Source organism: Mandrillus leucophaeus, unplaced genomic scaffold (assembly GCF_000951045.1).
Source record: "Mandrillus leucophaeus isolate KB7577 unplaced genomic scaffold, Mleu.le_1.0 Scaffold243, whole genome shotgun sequence".
In the NCBI taxonomy this organism is placed as follows: Eukaryota; Metazoa; Chordata; class Mammalia; order Primates; family Cercopithecidae; genus Mandrillus; species Mandrillus leucophaeus.
The window spans coordinates 1,767,340-1,789,849 of NW_012102510.1; the positions used below are offsets into that span (position 1 = coordinate 1,767,340).

Below are 22,510 nucleotides of genomic sequence, written 5' to 3' on the forward strand. Positions count from 1 at the left end.
ACCTTCAGACATGGGTAAAATTCAGCCAAGTTATTTGCCATTTTATGACAAAGAAGGACTTTATTGCAGTTTATCATATCTTGTTTCCCATTTCCATCTGAGATCTCGCCAGAATTACCTTTACCATTCATATTTCTGCCAACATTCTGATCATGACTACTTAGTGATCTTTCAGAAGTTTCGGACTTTCCCGACTGCTGTCTTCTTCTGAGCCCTCACCAGAATCGCTCTAAACACTTTATTCATGGCAATATAGGCTTTTGCTAGGATACTCCTCCAAGTTCTTCCAACCTCTACCCATCACCCAGTTTCAAAGTAGCTTCCAGATTTTCAGGTATATGTTATAGCAACAGCCCTATTTCTGAATACCAAAATCTGTATTTGTTGGGGTTCTCCAGAGAGACAGAGCCAATAGGATAGATACATGATAGATAGGTAGATAAATGACAGATAAACAGATAGATAGATAAGAGGGGATTTATTAGGAGAATTTGCTCATGTGGTTATAGAGCCTTAGAAATCCCATGATAGGCTACCTGCAAGCTAAAGAACCAGAGAGGCTGGTAACATGGCTCAGTCCAAGTCTGAAGGCCGCAGAACCAGATAATCAAATGGTGTAACTCTCGGTCCAATGTCAAAGTCCTGAGAACCTAGGAGGTTGCTGGTGCAAGTCCCAAAATCTGAAGGCTGGAGAACTTGGAGTTCTGATGTCCAAGGGCAGAAGAAGAAAGGTGTCCCAGCTCCAGGACAGAGAGAGAGAGAGAGAGAGAACACAAATTCACCTTTCCTCTGCCTTTTTGTTCTATCTGGGCCCCCAGCCAACTGGATGGTGCCCATCCACATTGAGGGTGATCTTCCCCCACTCAGTCCACTGACTACACACCAACCTCCTCTGGAAACACCCTCACGGATACACTCAGAAATAATATTTTACCAGTTTTCTAGGTATTCCTTCATCTAGTCAAGTTGACACCTAAAATTAACCATCACACCAAAGTTTTCTCTTACATTTTTCTCTAAAAGTTTTAGCACTAAAATTTAGGCCTTTGACGCATTTCAAGTGAATTTTTGTGTATAGTGTGAGGTAAGAATGCAAATTCATCCTTTTGCATGTGGACATCCAATTGTCCCAGCAACTATCATTGAAAAGACTATCCTTTCTCCATTGAATTGTCTTGGCACCTTTGTCAAAAATTCATTCACCATAAATGGAAGGGTTTATTTCTGGACTCTTGATTCTGTACCATCATCTATCTTCATGACAATATCACGCTGTCTTTTTAAACTTATTTTTAGAGTATTTTAAAAAAATTTTTGAATTGACAAATAAAAATTGTGTGTATTTATATTGTACAACATGATGTTTTGAAATATGTACACACTGTGGAATGGCTAAATCAAGTTCATTAACATGTACATTACCACACATACTTATCATTTATTTGTGATGAGAATATTTGAAATCTACTCTCTTAGCAATTTTCAAGTATACAATACACTGTTATTAGCTATAGTCACTATATTGTATAATAGATCTCTTTAGCTTATTCCTCCTGGCTGTAAAATTTTGTATCCTTTGACCAACACAGTCTTGATTACTGCGGCTTTATAGTAATTTCTGAAATCAGAAAGTGAAAGTATTTCAACTTCTGGTTTTTTTTCAAAAATCTCTTTGTTACTCTGAGTCCTATTAAGATCAGCTTGTAAATTTCTGAAATAATTCAGATGTCTTTACTTATGTATAATTCTATTTACTTTTTATTATTATTATTTTCTGAGACAGAGTCTCACTCTGTCGCCCAGGCTGGAGTGCAGTGGCGTGATCTCAACTCACTGCAACCTCCGCCTCCCTGGTTCAAACAATTCTCGTGCCTCAGCCTCCTGAGTAGCTGGGATTACAGGCGCCTGCCACCACCCTCAGCTAATTTTTGTATTTTTAGTAGAGACAGGGTTTCGCCATGTTGGCCAGGCTGGTCTCAAACTCCTGACCTCAAGTGATCTGCCCACCCCGGCCTCCCAAAGTACTGGGATTACAGGCATGAGCCACCTCACTCGGCCCACTTATGTATAGTTCTATTTAGATTCTCTGTCTCTACTTGACTCATTTTTGGTAACTTGTTTATTTCTAGCAATTTGTCCACATCACCTACATTGTCTTTAAATTCCTTTGTTGAATTGTTTTACTATATATTTAAAAGTTATTTTCGGCTGGGCGCGGTGGCTCAAGCCTGTAATCCCAGCACTTTGGGAGGCCGAGACGGGCGGATCACGAGGACAGGAGATCGAGACCATCCTGGCGAACACGGTGAAACCCCGTCTCTACTAAAAAGTACAAAAAAACTAGCCGGGCGAGGTGGCGGGCGCCTGTAGTCCCAGCTACTCGGGAGGCTGAGGCAGGAGAATGGCATAAACCCGGGAGGCGGAGCTTGCAGTGAGCCGAGATCCGGTCACTGCACTCCAGCCTGGGCGACAGAGCAAGACTCCGTCTCAAAAAAAAAAAAAAAAAAAGTTATTTTCTTAGTTGTTGCTTTAGGGATTACTATATGAATCTTAACCTGTCACTCTCTACTTCATAGTAATTACTAATTACCTTTGGTAAAATATAAAAAATTTGTACTAATATCATATACGTCCACTTCTCCCCCCCCACACACACTCTGCTATTATTTTCATATATATATATTATATTTGTATATGTTATAGCATAAAAATCATTTTATAAGAATTGTTTTATGTAAGGCCGGGTGTGGTGGCTCATGCCTATAATCCCAGCACTTTGGGAGGCTGAGGCAGGTGGATCACTTGAGGTCATGAGTCTGACACTAGTCTGGCCAACATGATGAAACTCCATCTCTACTAAAAATACACAAATTGACTGAGTGTGGTGGTGCACACCTGTAATCCCTGCTACTCAGGAGGCTGAGGCAGGAGAATTGCTTGAACCTGGGAGACAGAGATTGCAGTGAACCGAGATCGCACTACAGAACTCCAGCCTGGCGACAAAGCAAGACTCTGTCTCAAAAAACCAAGACTCTGTCTGAAACAAAAAAACAAAAAACAAAAAACAAAACAAAACAAAAAATGAGTTGTTTTATGCAATCTTATGTAATTTAAATACATTAGGAAAAAATATATTTATTTAGTATTGTATATTTACCTACAGATTTACCTTTTCTGGAGCTTTGTATTTCTTTGAGTGAATCAGACCAACTAGTGTCATTTCCTGTTAGTGTGAAGGACTTTATTATTTCTAGAAAAACACCTATGTCTATGAGAAATAAGGTTACTTTGGGTTTACAAAATATTGGATAACCAACCCAGAGGCAGATACAAGGCTAGAATATTTGCATCCCATTAATACCTCGCACATTCATATTTTGACATGGTGTTTCTGTTTCTACATATTTTGGAAATTGCATCTGTGAGGTGACCAACAAGTCTTTGGATGATCCCCCTCCAACCTATGTGAGAGTAGGTTGCAGATTGTTTTTGAAAAGAATGTCAGGAAAATCTTGCGGTGGAGAGCACTTTGTCACTTTGACATGGACATTACCACTACCACCTCAAGCTACGAGAGGGTCCGCAAGATAACTCAGAATAACGGAGGTTCCTTCCACATGGAGAGACTGACATCTGCTTCTGTCCCAGGTGCCGAGCTGCAGAAACATATAGACCTACCCAATCCTGTCTCTGGGGTACAGCTTGAGGGAGTTTTTGGTAAAGCTTGACATGTCCTAAGAGTTTTAGAATGTAGATGAGGACAGAGACTGATGACTGCTCCTAACTGGATAAACCTGTAGAGAGGAGGCTCGTGTAGCAGCCTGACATGGCAGAGTAAGGAAAGCGAGTCCAGACAGCGTGTATGTCCAGAGTTTGGTGGGCTGAGCGTGTGTGGGTTTTTCCCAGGGGCCAAGAAGGCAGCCAGTTGGAAGAATCTTGAAGGGTGGTGACCCAAGTGGACAGGCCGTCAGGTGAGCAAACTGGTGGTAGGAATAACTCCTGTGGTAGAAACTGAGACAGTAAGTAATTGAGCTCAGGAGTATTTGCAAATTCGGCTTTTAGGGCCATCAGAACATCCCTATATTCTTTTTTTTTTTGAGACAGAGTTTCACCTTGTTGTCCAGACTGGAGTACAATGGGGCCATCTCGGCTGACTTCAAGCTCCACCTTCCAGGTTCAAGCAATTCTCCTGCTTCAGCCTCCAAAGTAACTGGGACTGCAGGCGTGCACCACCACAGTTGGCTAATTTTTGTATTTTTAGCAGAGAAGTGCTGGGATTACAACCCGCAGCAGAACATTCCTATATTCTTTCCACTACTTCTCTGTATTGCTGCTAAACCTATATAGGACCTACAAAGGTCTGGCCATTGTCAATGGTTTGATTGCAACCATTTGCATTCTGGTGTTCCTGGGGATGCTTGTCACCTCGTTTTGTTCATAATGTAATCTGGGAAATTTTTTCTTTTGCCATCATAATCATTCTTTGCTATCATAATGGTTTTAAGATAGCATTTAGGGAGATCAAAAACTACACTACAGGCCAAGTGCTATGGCTCATGCCTGTAATTCCAGCACTTTGGGAGGCCAAGGCAGGAAGATTGCTTGATACCAGGAGTTTGAGACCAGCCTGGGCAACACAGGGAGACTCCGTCTGTACAAAAAAAAAGAAAAAATATTTAAATTAGCTGAATGTGGTGGTGCATGCCTATAGTCCCAGCTACTCGGCAGGCTGAGGTGGGAGGATCGCTTCAGCCAGGGAGGTCCAGGCGGCAATAAGTCATGATCGTACCACTGCACTCCAGTCTGGGTGACAGAGCAAGCCCTTGTCTCAAAAAAACCAAAAACCCCAAAACTGCACTACCATTATTACCTTGCATTGGCCTGTTAGTCCCATACTGACTTGTTAAAGAAACCAGGCCAGTTAACTTGTAGAATGTCCCACATTCTGTATCATCTGATTGTTTCCTCATGATGTCATCTAACTCTTCCTTTATCTTCTGTGTTTTCTGTAGACTTGAAGTTAGGTCTAGAGGTTTGATCCGTTTCAGGTTAAGTATTTTTAACAAGAATACTTAATAACGACCAAGAATACTTCATGGGTAATATTGTGCAACCACTTTAATGATGCTAAGTTTTCTAACTAGCAAGCAATCTGTGGACTGACATTTTAGAGAACGGGATGTTAGCATCCTGTTCAAAAACAACTTTTATTGAATGTTTTTAACAGCCCTCAAGGATCTTTGCCTGAATCAATTATTACACTGAGGCTTGCAAAATAGTGATTTACTAATTACACAATTATTTGTATATTTATTAGGTGGCATTCTTTTATAAATAATGGCTGTAGTAAATACTGTGGTGGTCTGCTCAGAGCTCCTCTTCAGGGCCAACACACTGTCCTCCCACTTCTGGGAAAATCAGCTACTGACTTCACAGCTATGTCCCTCATTTCAAACTGCCCTCGGCTACAGGGAACTGCTTTACTCAAGGCTATCCACCCCTCTCATCCCTCAAAGAACAGGCAGTAGTCAATGAGTATCTGATGTAGAAATACAAGTCATGCGTGGCTTACTGATGGGGATACATTCTGAGAAATGCTCGCTCTGTTAGACAATTTCATCCATGTGTGAACATCATAGAGCGTATGTACACAAACCTAGATGGTGTCATCTACTATACACCTAGGCTACCTGGTATAGCCTATTGCTTCTAGGCTACAAACCAGTACAGCGTATGACTGTACTGGATACTATAGGCAATTGTCACACAATGGTAAGTATTTGTGTACATAAACATATCTAAACATAGAGAAGGTAGTGCATCATGCTAAGATGTTATGACAGCTACAAAGTCACTAGACCATAGGAATTTTTCAGCTTCATTATAATCTTGTGGGATCACAGTCGTATATGCGGTCTGACATTGACTAAAACATTCTTAGGTAGTGCACAACCATACAAAGGTTCAGCCCACTCTCCTTAATTTGAGACAACTCTGAGGGGCCATCCCAGCTCCAGAGCTTTCTGTAGAATTGTCTTAGGCCTCAGTTGTAACTGCATTGTAGGTCAACTTCTCTCTCAGTCCAATCTTGTCTTCTTCACCCTCTTAGAGCTGTTTCTCCACAGATCTCTCCCCAGTAAACTTTCTGTATACAGCTTTCCATCTGAGAGTCTGTTCGCCTGAAATCCAGTATAAGACAAAACAAAGAGCTTTTGAGTTTTTTCCTTTTAACCTTTTAACCTTTCCTTTTATGTTTTTGAAGTATCACTATGAATTTAGGGAATTTATCGAATGTGTTAGAATAAATTATGGCTGTTATCCTTTTTGATGTTGAAATGATCTCAAATGTGGCCAGTGAAGGCCCTTCATGATGCCACCTATGTCATAGGGCCCCATGAGTCTTTAAGCATTCCCCTGCTTTTTAGCACAATAAGATAGCCCATGAGCGACACGTATTCTTCTACCCCCAGATCCGGAATTAGACATTACCCTAAAAATCTCTGGTGCCCTTTTAGTGAGAATGGTGGTTAGAGATCAAGATAATGGGCACTAGGGGTTAACTATTTTGTTTAATTTCATTATCTAAATGTCTTTTTGTTGATATAAAGAATTGCATATATTTCTGCACAGACATTCACTGGGGTTGCATTAGAATTAAAATTAAGTTCTCCTAAATCTCAATGCATATTAGAAATATTTTCAGCTGCAAGTAACAGGAAGCTCACTCACAATGGCCTACAAAAACAAGATGTTTAGTTAGCTCACCTGATAAGGAGTCTGGTTGCAGTCAGTCTGGGACTAATGCAATGGCTCAATGATCCTGTCAGGGGGACCCATATTGTTACTATTTAGCTCTTAGTTTGCCCTCTTGCTTATTGCCTCATTGTTACAAGATGACTGGCCTACACCAGGTATTGTCTACATTCCAGGCAAGTGTAAGGAAGGATAAAGAAGTTAGTGACAAAAATATACTCTCCTTTCCAGGTTTTGCTTTTTTATTGGGGAAAGATGCCCTCTCTGGCCAGGTGTGTTGTCTCACGCCTGTAATCCCAGTACTCTGGGAGGACGAGGCAGAAGGATTGCTTGAGCCCAGGAGTTTCAGACCAGCCTGGGCAACATGACAAGACCCCAGCTCTACAAAAAATACAAAAATTAGCCTGGTGTGGTAGCCTGCAGTTCCAGCTACTCGGGAGGCTGAGCTGGAAGGATTGATTAAACCCAGAAGGTGGTGGCTGCAGTGAGCTGTGATCATGCCACTGCACTCCAGCCTGGGTGACAGAGTGAGACCCTGTCTCAAAAAACAAATGCCCTCTCCAGATAATTCCACTTGCTCATTATTAGACAGAACTGTCACAAGTCCAACTCTTGATGTATAACAAAGTAGTTTAGAAAATTGAGTTATATTTTTAGCTGCTAGCCCAGAATTATATTCCCAGTGAAACTATTCTTTAAAATGAACATAAAATAAAACTAGTCTCAGAAAAACCAAAACTGATACAATTAATTGTCACCAGAGTATTTATTCAGGTTAGAAAATAATGATCCCCAAAATATGAAAATGCAAAAAGGAATAAAGAGTACAGGAAAGGATAAATATGTAGGTCAATCTATATGAATACTGATTGTATTAAACAATGATCATAAAGTATTGAAAGGTTTAAAATATACATAGAACTGACATTCAGAGCAACAATAGTCTAAAATATAAGAGGAAATTAATTGAGTTGAAATATTTTACATCATTGCATTGTTGAGGAAGTAGTAAATATACTAATCTGTAGTGGACTAATAAATCACGGGTGTACATCATAATCCTTAGAATCATCAAAATAATGATTAAAGAATGCAAAACTAAGAAGATGAAGGAAGGGAAATAGAATAATAAAAGTTAATTGATTTATCCAAAAGTCAGGAAAGGAGAAAAAAAGGAACAAATAATGGGAGACAAAACAGGTGTCAAGTAGTAACATGGTATACTGAAACATACATATGTCAGTAATTATGATGAAGCTCAAATTGTCAGAAAGGATTTTCAAAAGAAGGGTAACTCTATGTGGTTTACAGGAAATATATCATTAATATGAAAACAGAGATGAAAAGAAAAATGATGTAATATAATATACAATGCAAATACGAATCAAAAGAAGGTTGGTGTAGCTATATTAACTTTGTGGGTTGAATGGTAGTCCCCAGAAAGATATGTCCTAACCCCCAGAACCTGTGAATGTAGCCTTATTTGGAAAAGGGATCTTTGCAAAAGTCATTAAATTAAGGATCTTGAGGTGAGATTATTCAGGATTATCCAGATGGGCTCTAAATCCAATGACAAATGTCCTTATTAGAGACTTAAGAGGAGAAAAGAGAGAAGAGGAGAATACCAGTAAAGACAGAAGCAGAGACTGGAGTTATGTAGCCATGAGCCAAGGACTCCTCAGAGCCACCAGAAGGTGGAGGAATAGGAAGCATCCTTCCCCAGCACCTTTGGAATAATTGCATTCCTGTCAAACCTTGATTTTAGATTTCTGCCCTCCAAAACTGTGTGAAAGTAAATTTCTGTTTTCAAGCCACTAAATTTGCAGTAATTTGTTATAGCAGCCCTAGGAAACTAATAAATATTTTGGTACTAGGAAGCAGGATGCTGGAGTAACAAATAGCTAAAAATGTGGAAATGGCTGTGGAACTGAATACTGGACAGAGGCTGGACAAAGTTTAAGAAGCATGATGGAAAAATTCCAGATTGCCTTGAAATGATTTTTAGTAGAAATATGAACATCAAGGCAATTTACTTCAGGGCTCAGGAGGAAATGGTAGAGAAGGCGTCTATCATCTTAGAGAATACATATATTGTTATGCAGAATGTTGATAAAAATATGAACAATAAAGGCACGTTTAGTAAGAATGCAGAAGGAAATGAGAGACATGTCATTGGGAATGGAGAAAAGGTGATCCTTGTTATATAGTGGCAGAAAACTTGGCTGAGTTGTATTCTACAGTTGTGTAGAAAGCAGAACTTGCAAGTGATGAATATAGGGATGTAGCTGAGATTTCCAAGCAGTGCTGAAAGTGTGGCCTAGTTTCTTCTTGCTGCTTAAAGTAAAATGCAGGAGGAAAGAGACAAATTGAGAAAGAGATTGTTAAACAAAATGGAATGAGTATTTGATGATTTGGGAGGTTCTTGGCCTACCCAGTTTGCAAAAGATGCTAAAATTAGAAAATTCACTGTTGGGGGGAAAAAAGAGAAAATTTACTGTTGGAAAAAAAAAAAAAAAAAGAAAATTCACTGTTGGGAATAAATGTTCCGGAGAGAAGGTTAAGGGTGTTGCTAAATACCTTTTTGCCGAAGAGATTAGGTGTGTTACTCATGGACCCAATCAACCATCTCAGCAGAAGCCAAGAATCAAGGGATGGAAATGAGAATGGCACTACCGACCCCTAGAGATCCACTAGCAAAATTTTTGCTTCCAGTCTCTGCGACCTTATGTTTTACTGGTCTAGAGATCTTAGTTTCAAAGGAAGGAATGCTTTCCACTAGGAGACACAACAATTATTCCATTGAACTGGAGGTTAAGACTGCCATCCAGCTGCTTTGGGTTCCTCATGCCTCTAAATCAACAGGCAAAGAAAGAAGTTACCGTACTGGCTGGGGTGATTGGGCCTGATGACCAAGGAGAAACTGGGCTGCCAATACAACTGAAGGTAAGAAGGATTTTGCCTAGAATACTGGAGTTTCCTTAGGGCATCCCTTGGTACTACCATGTGCTGTGATTAAAGTCAATGAAAAAACTACAACTCAATCCAGGCAGGACTCGTAACAATCCATGCGCCTCAGAAATGAAGGTTGTGTAACCCCACCGGGCAGAATACCACAATCAGCTGAGGTGCTCACTGAGGGCAAAGGGAATATGAAATAGTAATGAAAGATGGCAGTTATAAGTACCTAGCTATGACCACATTACTGGTTGCAAAAATGAGGACTGTAATTGTTATTTCCTCTTTGTTTTGTATGAATATGTGATATTTATGTGCATGTGTGTGTATGTAATATTTCTGCTTTCTTCCCTCTCTTATCTCTTTATAATCTAATGTAAGATGTATTAATAATTGTTAATTTCACATCACTGTATTTATTTAAGTTACAGGATGTCAAGGAGAAGAGTGAACATTTTTCAAAGGTATTTGCATCCTCTTCTAGGGAAAGAGTTGGTGCAGTTTTGGTTGTATGCTGGATAATTGCATCATGTTAGGTAGAAATATGACTTTGTTATTATCTTTATCTGAAGATTAAGCATAGTTTAAGGAGATGTGTATGGTACCAAGATTACAAGGGGTAGACGGTGATGATTAGTTTTGAGTGTTAGCTAGGCTATAGTGTCCAGTTATTCAATCAAATACTAATCTAGGTGTTGTTACAAAGATATTTTGGAGAAGTGATTAACATCTATAATCAGTTGACTTTGGGTAAAGAAGATGATTCTCAGTAATCTGGGTGGGCCTCATCCAATGAGCTGAAAGATCTTAAGAGCAAAACTGAGCTTTCCGTGAGGAAGAAACTTCCACCTGTGGACTGCAGCATCAGGTCTTTCCTGAGGGTTTCCAGCCTGCTGCCCAGCCCCACAGATTTCAGATTTGCATAGCCAACCCCCACAATCATGTAAGCCAGGGGCCCCCAACCCTCAGGTCATGGACCAGTACTGATCCGTGGCCTGCCAGGAACTGGGCTGCACAGCAGGAGGTAAGCATCCGAGAGCATTACTGCCTGAGCGTGCCTCCTGTCCAATCAGTAGCGACATTAGATTCTCACGGGAATGAACCCTATTGTGCATGCAAGGGATCTAGGTTGAGTCCTCCTTATGAGAATCTAATGCCTGGCACTCTGAGGTGGAACAGTTTCACCCCGAAACCATTCCCCTCACCCTTTCAATGGAAAAACTGTCTTCCACAAAAACAGTCCCTGGTGCCAAAAATGTTGGGGACCGCCGATGTAAGCCAATTTCTTGTATGTCTCCTACTAAACTCCAACTGATACAATTAATATTAGACGAAGTAGATTTTATGGCAAGAAGAATGATTGGATGATTGGAGATAAACAATCATATATATATATAGTTTTTATTTGTTTCTGTATATAGATATATATAGTTTTTGCTTGTTTGTTTGTTTTTGAGACAGAATCTAGCTCTGTCACCCAGGCTGGAGTGCAGTGGTGCAATCTCGGCTCACTGCAACCTCCACTTCCCAGGTTCAAGTGATTTTCTTGCCTCAGCCTCCTGAGTAGCTGGGACTGCAGGCATGCACCACCATGCCCAGCTAATTTTTTTTGTATTTTTGGTAGAGACGGGATTTCGCCATGTTGACTAGGCTGGTCTCAAACTCCTGACGTCAAGTGATCCGCCTGCCTCGGCCTCCCAAAGTGCTGGGATTACAGGCGTAAACCACCGTGCCCAACCTAAACAGTGATATTTTGATAGGATTTTTAAAAAGGCCAATTAACCAGGAAAATATTGCCAGTTTAAATATTTAAATGTATCTTTTTGAATAGGAAAAGGCCATACTGAAAACATATAATATAACACATTGAATATCTTCCATCCCCTGGTAACAGTCATTTGGGGCACCAGCGCTTGTAACTTCAGAGCCAATATTGCGAGGGCAGCAATAATACACTCTACAAGAAAAAAATACACTCTGTACAACAAAATTGCATTGAATTGACACATGTCTGTTTCTGTCTCTAACTACAAAACAGTCTCTTCTAAAGTAAGCTTTTTTATTGTAATGTTCTTGCTATTTGATGAAGAAAAGAAGAATGTTTTCTGAGGTTAGACATATCCATGCCCAACCAACCACTGTTTGTCATTCCACTCGGGAAGAGCCAGACAGTCTATCCTCTTCTCAGAGCAGTACATTTTACAGAGACCTAGGAATTACCATTTTATCAACACAAATGACCTCAGAAGAAGACTGTGTCTGTTGAACCAATGGATGTGAAGCCAGATTCCTTAATCTGAGCAATGTGAGCCATTTGTCCCCACACCCAGATGAGTACCCATTGAGCAGCTGCCAGGTTCAGTCTGTACACGTAATGGCAGCCTTCAATGAAGAGTGGGGCAAGGCTGACCGTGATGTACTCCAAAGGAGAAGCCATACCTCCACCTACTCTTCCAACTTGAGGACACAGGGATACCTCCTTGGGAGTCTGAGCCCCTCAGATTTCACCCCACCTTCTGTCATTGGCCTCTGCACATGTGCCCCATAATGTAGTATCATGTAGGCAGAGGAAGGTGAGGTTTGTCTTCACCCCATCCCAGTAGGTACAGAGAAGACGACCCTGGGACTCCATGTAAGATGTGGGGGATAGGCATTATGGAGGACATCACACGGAGAGGGAGGTTGTGTTCCCCCCTCCCCACCTTCTGACTCCTGGAGCTCATGAGCCTTCCCCAGGACAGAGAGACCAGAAGTCATGATTGTTGTTTTGGTTGACTTTTCATCAGCATTCCTTCTTACAGTAAGTCACAAGACTAACTGCTTTGGAGGCCATTATCACAAGTCTAAATGAATGAGTCCAGTCCAGCCAGACTTGGGCTACTTTGTAGGACCCCGTGTCTCTTATCCCATAAGACAGAGTATGTGGATCCAGCATGATGATTATCTCATCCATTATGATATTGTCTGGTTGAAGGAGCAAAGTTAGGGGCATCTTCCACTTAAAAGGTCGCACCATATTCCCATTCACCATTTTGAGTCAAGGCTTATCATTGGACTCCCAGGAACTTTGACTCCCAAGATTCCCACGTAACCATACTAAAATGGCAAGCTGTTTCAAAGCAGTTCCAACCTCGGAGGGATATTACCTTTACAATCAGGAGCTCAGGGATGCCCCTGCCCCATGTGTGTGTGTGAACCTAATTCCCCTGAACCCCCATTTCAGGAATAGACATATATGACATATTCCAGATATGTCAGTGGACATATCTGATCCCTCCTGTTGTCTGTTGGGTCAATGCTCACCAGAGTCATTCTGCTGCAGAGTTCTGTACTGACCACCATTTTACTCACCACTTGCTTCATTCAACTGCATGAATGTCACCCCTTTATCATGTTGACAGATAATCCAGTCTCCCAGAGATTTCTTCAGCCCTGCATGGTACTACCAGTCTTGGGAGAAGTCTTAATATTATTTCCATGAATTGTAACATTTTTAGCTGTACCTGATTTTATCCAAAAGTCCTCTGTCTGGTACATTGTATAATGATTGAATCTGAGGAGTTGGGCTGCATCAGCTGCCACAATAGTGACCAGATTTGGTGGGGGCTGGGCTCTCTTTTGTCACTTTCTCTTCATCTTTAAAGCTCAAACATAGAAAAGCTGAGAAATATAATAATAGGCAGCCTTGTATCTCAGCCTCTTTTTTTTTTTTTTTTTTTTTTTTTTTTACCATAGTGATGTAGCCAAATTATCTGCTCATTCAGGTGTACGTCTGTGGCCTCCAGACATTGTAACTACCCAGTGACTAACTACCTAGGGCCAAATGAACTGCCCATTCAGGAGTGTTTCTGTGACCTAGAGACATTCTGGCCATACAATCAAAAGGCTATCAATTCAAATTGCCTGTCAGTTTAGGGACATTTATGGGCCACAGAAAATGAGGCCATTTGATCATGAGCATTATGGGTGATTTGTCCTCAAATTCAGAGAGGATGCTTCCCAACCCTTGAATGAAACAGTGAAACTTTTCTGCCATGATCACTCCACATTAGGCACTGCTATCAAGTAAAGGTCTCAGTCAATCACCAGAAAGTATCACTGAGGAAGGCAGGGTCACACATGCATGGGTCAGCAAAAAGCACAGATCTCGCATTCCCTCGTTATCTTGCAGAGACACATGCTTGGGCTGGGTGCAACTGGATGAACCAGCAAAGGACCCCATCCCCTACTTCTCTTCCTTTTCATAGGTAGAGCATGAAAGTGCCATTGTAAGTAGAAGACAATTATCTGAGCTTGGATGCCGGTTGTTCAGGGGAGTGCTAAAAATGACAGCTGCCCAGCAACCTTGTGAGAAGTTGAGATCATGAGCAGTCCCTCATTCAATTTGGAGGATCAGCAGCCATTTATCCTACTTAACCCATTTTGAGACAACTAGAGGACACATTATTATTCAGCAAATAATCTTTTTAGTCTCTCTATATGATCTTTGGAATAACTTCTATAGTGGGACACACTTGGAAAGTGTATTATGGGAGACCTATAGAGTAAATTAGCATTTTACAGGTTCTAGAAGTCCTAACATGAAAAACCATTTGTATACAATGTTTCCCAAGTTTTCGCAATTACAGAACTCTTACATCATACTTGCTAATACGCCAGAGAACCAATGTTTTGTGGAACACATTTTGTGAAATGCTACCCTTGGGCAGGCATGGTAAATACAGTTCAACATATTTGCCAATTCTGATTGGTAGAGATAGTCTAGAACATACCGTTGAGAATGATTTTAAGACCTTGTCTGACCTCAGCTAGAAAGAGTACAATTATTGACAAACAACAGCGGCCATGGATGTGGAAGAATATAACAGCAGCAGGAGGGCAATGGGTTTATCAGTCTTGCTCCAGCTCATTTAGCTTCATTTTCTCCAGCAAAAGATTCCTGTACGCCAGAATCATTGACTCAAGAATTCCTTCATCAGGAACCCAACTTGGGAAACACAACTCTTCCTTCATTATAGTTTGCTCATGCTCATTGAGTGTTCACTGAGTAGATGGGGCTCTCAGGAGGGTGAATAGGTTGTTTCTATTGATGGGACTGCTCTCAAAGGTGCCACACAAAAGAAATCCTGGAATTTTCCTTCAAGCTCAGTGCACAGGAGGATGCTCTATGCCTAAAGGCCTCCATGACTGCAGACTTAGCCTCTGAGGCCAGTGGCATTTGGGCAGAATCTAGGAAGTTCTCCCAACTCATCTAAAGCATCCTTTGTCCCATGATTTAGGAATGTTTTAAGCTTCTCCACTGTGACACTGGGAGATTATCTGTCTGAGATATGGGTCTGCAAGTGCATGTATATGCACATGCACAAGTACACACGTGTACAAGTGTATACAAGTGTCTTAGTTCATTTCATGTTTCTATAACAGAATATCACAAACTGGTAATTTATAACAAATGGAAATTTATTTTGCATACAGTTCTCGAGTTTGGGAAGTCCAAGATGAAGGGGCCACATCTGGTGAGGGCCTGCTTGCTGCATAACATGAGAGAAGGCATCATATGGGTGAGAAGGAGAGGAAAGGGAATCAAACTCATCTTTTTATCAGGAAACTATTCCCAAGACAATAGCAGTATTCCATTCACGAGGGCAAAGCTCTCAGGACCTAATTATCTCTTAAAGATCCTACCTCTCAACACTGCTGCATTAGGGATTAAGTTTCCAACACATGAACTTTGGGAGACACATTCAAACCGTAGCATTCCACACCTGGCCCCCAAAATTCATGTCCTTCTCACAGGCAAAATACATTCATTCCATCTCAATAACCCAAAAAGTTTTAACTTGTTTTAGCATCAACTCAAAAGTCAAAAGTCCAGAGTCTCATCTAAATCAGGTATGGGTAACACTCAAGGTATGATTCATCCTGAGGCAAATTTTCCTCCAGCTGTGAGCTTGTGAAATTAAACACGTTATCTACTTCCAGAATACAACAGTAGGACAGGCATAAGACAGACGTTCTCATTCCAAAAGCAAGAAAGAGGCAGTAATAAAGGGGTAACTGATCCCCAATAAGTCCAAAACCCAAGAAGGAAAATAATATTGAAACTTAAGAAGCCAGAATAATCTCATTTGACTTCATGCCTTACATTCTGGGCACACTAGGGTAGCCGTTTGACCCCCAAGGCCTCGGGCAGTGCTGCCCCTATGGCTTTGCTGGGCTCAGACCACCAGGAGCTCTCACTGGTTGAAGTCTCATGCCTGCAGCTTTCCCAGGCTGGAGTTGCATGCTGCTAGCCTTACAGTTCTGTAGTCTCGGGAGCTGCCCCACTCCAATGACTCCACCAAGTAATACCCTAGGGGGACTCTGTGGTGGCTCTACTGCTGTGACAAGTCTGCCTGGGCTGCCAGGCTGTCCATTACTTCCTTGAAATCTGACATGGCCCTATAGCTCTTACATTCTGAATGCCTGCAGAATTAGCATCATGTGGACGCCAGTAAGATTTACAGCTTGTACCTTCTGAAGTGGTAGGATGAGCCCTACCTGGGCCTTCTTGAGCCATGGCCAGGTGACTGAGCAGCACTGTGCAGAACTCAGGGGGCAGAGTCCCAAGTTGGCACAGGGCAGTGAACGCTGAGGTCCTGCAGGGAACTCTCTGGAAGCCCTACTTTCAAAATCCTAGCTTGCCTTTAAGATCTCCGAAATCTCTTTGGAGTCATTCTCCCACTATATTGATGAATAGAACTTTTTATCCATATTAATCTCTTTAGCAAACAGTGACTTGGCCACACTCATAGTATTCTCTCTCAAACATCCTTTTTTATTCTTTACATGCCAGACTGGAAGTTTTACAAATCTTTCCATTCTGCTTCCCTTTTAATTATAAATTTTGCCTTTAAATCATTTGTTTTCTCTCATTTTACTGTGAACAGCCAAAAGAAGCCATGCAGCATGTTGAATGCTTTACTACATAGATATTTCTTCTGCCAGATATCCTACTTCATCACTCTTATGTTCTGCCTTCCACAAAGTCTCAGGACATGAACACAATTCCACCAAAGTCTTCGCAACTGTATAGCAAGGATGACCTTTACTCCAGTTTCCAATACTTTGTCCCTCAGTTCTGTCAGACCTCATCAGAATGGCTTTTACTGTCTGTATTTCTACCAACATTCTGATCACAACTGATATAGTTTGGATGTTGTCCCCTATAAATCACATGTTCAATTGTAATCCCTAATGTTGGAGGTGGGGCCTGGTGGGAGGTCATTGAATCATGGGGCTGGATTTCTCAGAAATGGTTTAGCATCATCCCCTTGGTGCTGTCCTTGTGATAGTGAGTTCTCACAAGATCTGGTTGTTTAAAAGTGTGTGGCATCTTCACTCTTGCTATTTCTTGCTCCTGTTCTTACCACACGACATGCTTGCTACCATTTTGCTTTCCACCATGAGTAAAAGCTCCCTGAGACCTCCCCAGAAGCCAAGCAGATGCTGGCACCATGCTTGTGCAGCCTGCAGAACTGTGAGGCAATTAAACTTCTTTTCTTTATAAATTACCCAATCTCAAGTATTTCTTTTCTTTTCTTTTCTTTTCTTTTCTTTTTTGGCTGAGCACAGGGGACTTTACTGATGGTACATGACAAGGTGGGGCTCCCTAGGCCCCTCCCTCTTCAAGTGGTCTGCATGGAAACTGTGAGGAGGGGAGATTCAGTATGGTGGGGGACTGAGTGTCCCCCAGCAGTGAGGGACTCCCCAGCAGTGAGGGTCTCTCTCTTCCTCTTGCACTCTCACTGGGGCTGGTGGTCCAGGGGTCTTACTCCTTGCAGGCCATGTGGGCCATGAAGTCCACCACCCTGTTGCTGTAGCCAAATTCATTGTTATACCAGGAAATGAGCCTGGCAAAGTGTTCATTGAGGGCAATGCCGGCCCCAGCATCAAAAGTGGAAGAGTGGGTGTCGCTGTTGAAGTCGGAGGAGACCACCTGGTGCTCAGTTTAGCCCAGGATGCCCTTGAGGGGGCCCTCCGACACCTGCTTCACCACCTTCTTGATGTCATCATATTTGGCAGGTTTTTCCAGACAGCAAGTCAGGTCCACCACTGACACGTTGGCAGTGGGGGACATGGAAGGCCATGCCAGTGAGCTTCCCGTTCAGCTCAGGGATGACCTTTCCCACAGCCTTGGCAGCATCAGTAGAGGCATGAACGATGTTCTGGAGAACCCCGCGGCTGTCATGCCACAGTTTCCCCCAGCCACAGTCTTCTGGGTGGCAGTGATGACGTGAACTGTGGTCATGAGTCCTTCCACGATACCAAAGTTGTCCTGGATGACCTTGACAAGGGGTGCTAAGCAGTTGGTGGTGCAGAAGGCATTGCTGACGATCTTGAGGCTGTTGTCATACTTCTCATGGTTCATGCCCATCACGAACATGGGGGCATCAGCAGAGGGGGCAGAGATGATGACCCTTTTGGCTTCCCCCTGCAAGTGAACCCCAGCCTTCTCCATGGTGGTGAAGATGCCAGTGGACTCCACGACATACTCAGTGCCAGCATCACCACACTTGATTTTGGAGGGATCTCGCTCCTAGAAGATGGTGATGGGATTTCCATTTAATGACAAGCTTCCCGTTCTCAGCCTTGATGGTGCCATGGAATTTGCCATGGGTGGAATCATACTGGAACATGTAGACCATGTAGTTGAGGCCAATGAAGGGGTCATTGATGGCAACAATATCCACTTTACCAGAGTTAAACGCAGCCCTGCTGACCAGGCACCCAATATGACCAAATTCGTTGACTCCGACCTTCACCTTCCCCATGGTGTCTCAGAGATGCGGCCGGAAATGCAAGAGAAGATGCAGCTGTCTGTTGAGCAGGAGGAGCAGAAAGCCAGGTATTTCTTTACAGCAATGCAAGAATGACACAATACAATGGCTACTTAACTAATCTCTAAGAAGATTTAGGTTTTTGCTACAGCTCTTGTCTACTTCTGAGCCCTCACCAGAAATGACCTTTATGCTCCACTTACGGCAACCTAGGCTTTTTCTAGTCTGCTCTTCTAAATTCTTCCAGCCTCTAACCATTGCCCAATTTCAAGGTGCTTCCACATTTTCAAGTATTTGTTATAACAATTGCCCCACTTCTCAGTACCAATTTTCTGTCTTAGTTCATTCTATGCTGCTATAACAGAATACCACAGACTGGGTAATTTTTAGTTAACAGAATTTATTTGGGTCATGGTTCTGGAGTCTGGGAAGTCCAAGACTGAAGAGCCACATCACATCTGATGAAGGCCTTTTCACTTTATCATAGCATAGCAGAAGACATCACAAAGGAGAGACAGAGCAAGAGAGGAGGACAAACTCATCCTTTATAAGAACTCCACTCCCACAATAACGAACCCACTCCCACATTAATCCATTCATGAGGGCAAAGCCCTCATGACCTAATCGCCTCTTAAACTGAAGGCCCCACCTAAACAATGTTCCACTGGGGATTAACTTTCCAACACATGAATTTTAGGGGACACATTTAAACCAGGGCCACAAGAATACTGGGGAGCATAAACTAGGGCTAACTTTATACCCAGGGAGTCTAGGACCTGGAAAAGAAAATTTCATGACACAAACTATTGTTGCTTGCCTCGGCAGCTGATGCCTCAGTTTGCAGTGACACTAGAGGGTTCTGCAGTCTTCTACTTCAGTTTGGAAGGAAGAAAAGGGAGACAAATCTTTCAACTTTAATGTGAATTTCAAAGATGCACCAGGTATTGTCTATTGACACTTCACAACATTCCCACTCTTATTCTCTTCCCTGGATTTCAGAGGCTGGAGGCCTTGAGACAATATTTCTCAGACTCCCTTGCGAATGCAATCTCTGAAGAAAATTTGGAAGAGAGAAGGGAGCTAGAAGCCATACTTTTCCTCTAGCAGGAAGAGCAGATGTGAGTTTTCAGAGCACCCTGTTAAACTCCTTTCTAAGCTAATCATGCTGGGGCCAATGGGATACTCATGCTATCAGCAATGGCTTTCTGCAGTTTTCTGTCCTCTGGGTGGCAGAAACAATTTCCTGACCACGGTGATCCTGAAAGCTAGTTGTAAACTGTAAACCCTGAGCTATAGTCATCCATATTCTTTCTCACTTCCAGGAATGATGATGCCCAGAGCGCCTTGGAAGCCATTTTGAAGAGGGCAGATATGACAACAGGCTGGGTCTACATGAAGGGGCACTGCCTGTCAATATGGAATACCCACGGTTGATTCTTGTGTGAGCAAGAAAGAAATTGTATCTGAGCCATTAAATTTTGGGTCTAATCAGTAATTTGACCTAACCATAGTAGTACAAAAGTTGTAGTATGCATCTAGCTACTGGTAATTCCTAGAGTTTGTGGGCAGGCAACTGAGCTTACAAATGGTGTCTGAGCATCTGAGAGGTTGTTGTAGTTACATTTTCCCCAGGATGGTAGCTGCATGGGCAGGCAGATTTCTGAAGGGAACCATTTTGACCTTTCTCCTAGGCTCAGTACAGTTGGATCCTCCCGGGCAGCTAAATCATGTGTTCAGTACAGCATGGCGGGCAAGAAGACCTGGAATGAGGATCACCTTGTTTTTTTCCTGCAAAGTCATGAATAATGTGACATTGAACAATGCCCATTCCTTTACTACTGTTCTCCCCAGAAACCCTCATGCAATGGAGGAAGGAACAGGGGAGGGAGGAACATTGGCTGAGAAGTCAAGTGGAATGGGTCCTAGTTCCAGTCTGTTAATGACTCCCTGAAGAGTTTTTTCCCTCCTTGGGCCTCAGACTCTTCACCCCAGAAGGGAATTGTTAAGGGGTCTCAGAAGTGAGACTCAGAGAACACACCTGCTGTGTCTTTGTGTGTGTGTGTGTGTGTGTGTGTGTGTGTGTGTGTGTGTCGGTAGATATGCGTTTAAGGAAATTCTCCTGCTTGGAAACCACAGCTGCTAAACCAGAGGGTTGCTCAAATCTTCTTTTGACTGAAAGCATAGTCTGAGGACCAGCAGTAATAGCATTGTCTGGGAGCTTGTTAGAAATGCAGAATGTCAGGCCCTTTACAGAAGTATTGAATCAGAATCTCCAATTTAACAAGATCCTTAAGGGGATCCCAATGTGCATTCAAGTCTGAGATGCACTGCTCCAGAGGACCTGGGATAAGACAAATGTCAGCCTGAAAAAAGAATGAGATTTGAAGTCAGGAGACCTAGGTGTTAGTTTTAATTGTGCCACTCACTGGCTGTCCAAATTGGGCAAGTCATGTAATCACCCTGATCCTTTTTTTGTAAATAGGGTGCTCTAATAACTACAGAATGGTGTCAAGATCAATGGTGTATGTTCTGGAGCCAAACTGTCTAACCTTAAATCCTGAGTTCATTTATCAGCTATGAAGCTTTTGGCGAGTTGCCTGATATCTGTGGGCTTCAGTCTCTTTATCTGTAGACAGGGTATCATAATAATGACAGACGTTGAGAATTTTTAAATGGGCTGGGTGCGGTGGTTCATGCCTGTGATCCCAGCACTTCGGGAAACTGAGGCGGGCTGATCACCTGAGGTCAGGAGTTCAAGACCAGCCTGGCCAACATGGCGAAACCCCGTCTCTATTAAAAATACAAAAATTAGCTGGGCACGGTGGCATGCGCCTGTAATCCCAGCTACTCGGGAGGCTGAGGCAGGAGAATCGCTTGAATCCAGGAGGTGGAGGTTGCAGTGAGCCGAGATCACGCCACTGCACTTCAGCCTGGGTGACAGAGTGAAACTCTGTATTTAAAAAAAAAAAAGATTTTAAAATGAAGTAATTAATGTAAATCACATAGCACAAGGCCTGGCATCATCTAAATTCACTGTACATCTTATTATACTCTGACTTCCTGTACTATCTTTCAAGAACAGAAAGAGACCTCTAAAATAGAGCCACCTGGAGGCTAGCTGAAGACTCCTACCTTTGGTGTTTATCATAGTATACATAATTCTCAACAATGGGCACAGTCACTCAAAGACTGGAGCTCTAACCTCTGAACCACCAGACAGGCATGAGATTGATTTCATGATATTATCTTAGGCAATCAATCAGTTCCCCTGCATGTATTCCCCATTCCTTTGTTGTCTATTCCAGTTACACTCAACTCTAGATACTCCCTTCCCTGTGAAAATCTACAGAGCAGCCATATACAGAGCAGTGCCATCCAGGTAGGAGATGATCACTTGTAACCGGCTTTCCTTTCCCTACAGGAACTCACACAGTTCAAAAAATGGAATGTCATCAAGGCATTGCCTGGTGGGCCTGTCACCACACTTACTGGAGGGAAAGGATCTAGGATGAGGGAGGTTCCAGGGACCATCAGCAACATGCCAAACCACAGCAAGAAATCAAGCATGACTCAGCTCCTGCCCACTGCAATTACTCAGGACCTCTGCCCTTCAGATGTGGAAAAAGCCCAGCAGTGCCTTGCAGTAACTGCTGCTGAGGTCTGGAACTTCCTGACAACCTTGCAAGTCCTTTGATAAGGGGAGGCTCAAACTGGATTTCAGAAGGCCCACTGCACCAGGATGACTGAAACAAACTGTGGACTGGGTATCAATGCAAATAATATTGTAGCATCAGGAATAAAATAAATTTCAACTCAATAAGAAGCCTCTGCAGGTGGATACAAGTGGTGATCCTGGGCAAAGTTGGTGCCAGGCACAGGCACACCTGTGCAAGGAAATGGAAAAGGGGAAGTCCACAGTATGGAAAAGTCCAAAAGGGGCACCAGCATGTTTCATAGTGTGGGAGAGAGGAAAATGAAAACAC

The 22,510-nt window shown here is 42.5% G+C and overlaps 1 pseudogene across 1 annotated transcript; it reads right to left on the reverse strand.

The window, feature by feature from the left end:
• Window positions 1–17,518: 17,518 nt before the first annotated feature.
• Window positions 17,519–18,534, reverse strand: LOC105541675 (annotated as a pseudogene). Its single transcript, XR_001006371.1, has one exon. The product of XR_001006371.1 is annotated as a glyceraldehyde-3-phosphate dehydrogenase pseudogene (transcript).
• Window positions 18,535–22,510: the final 3,976 nt, after the last annotated feature.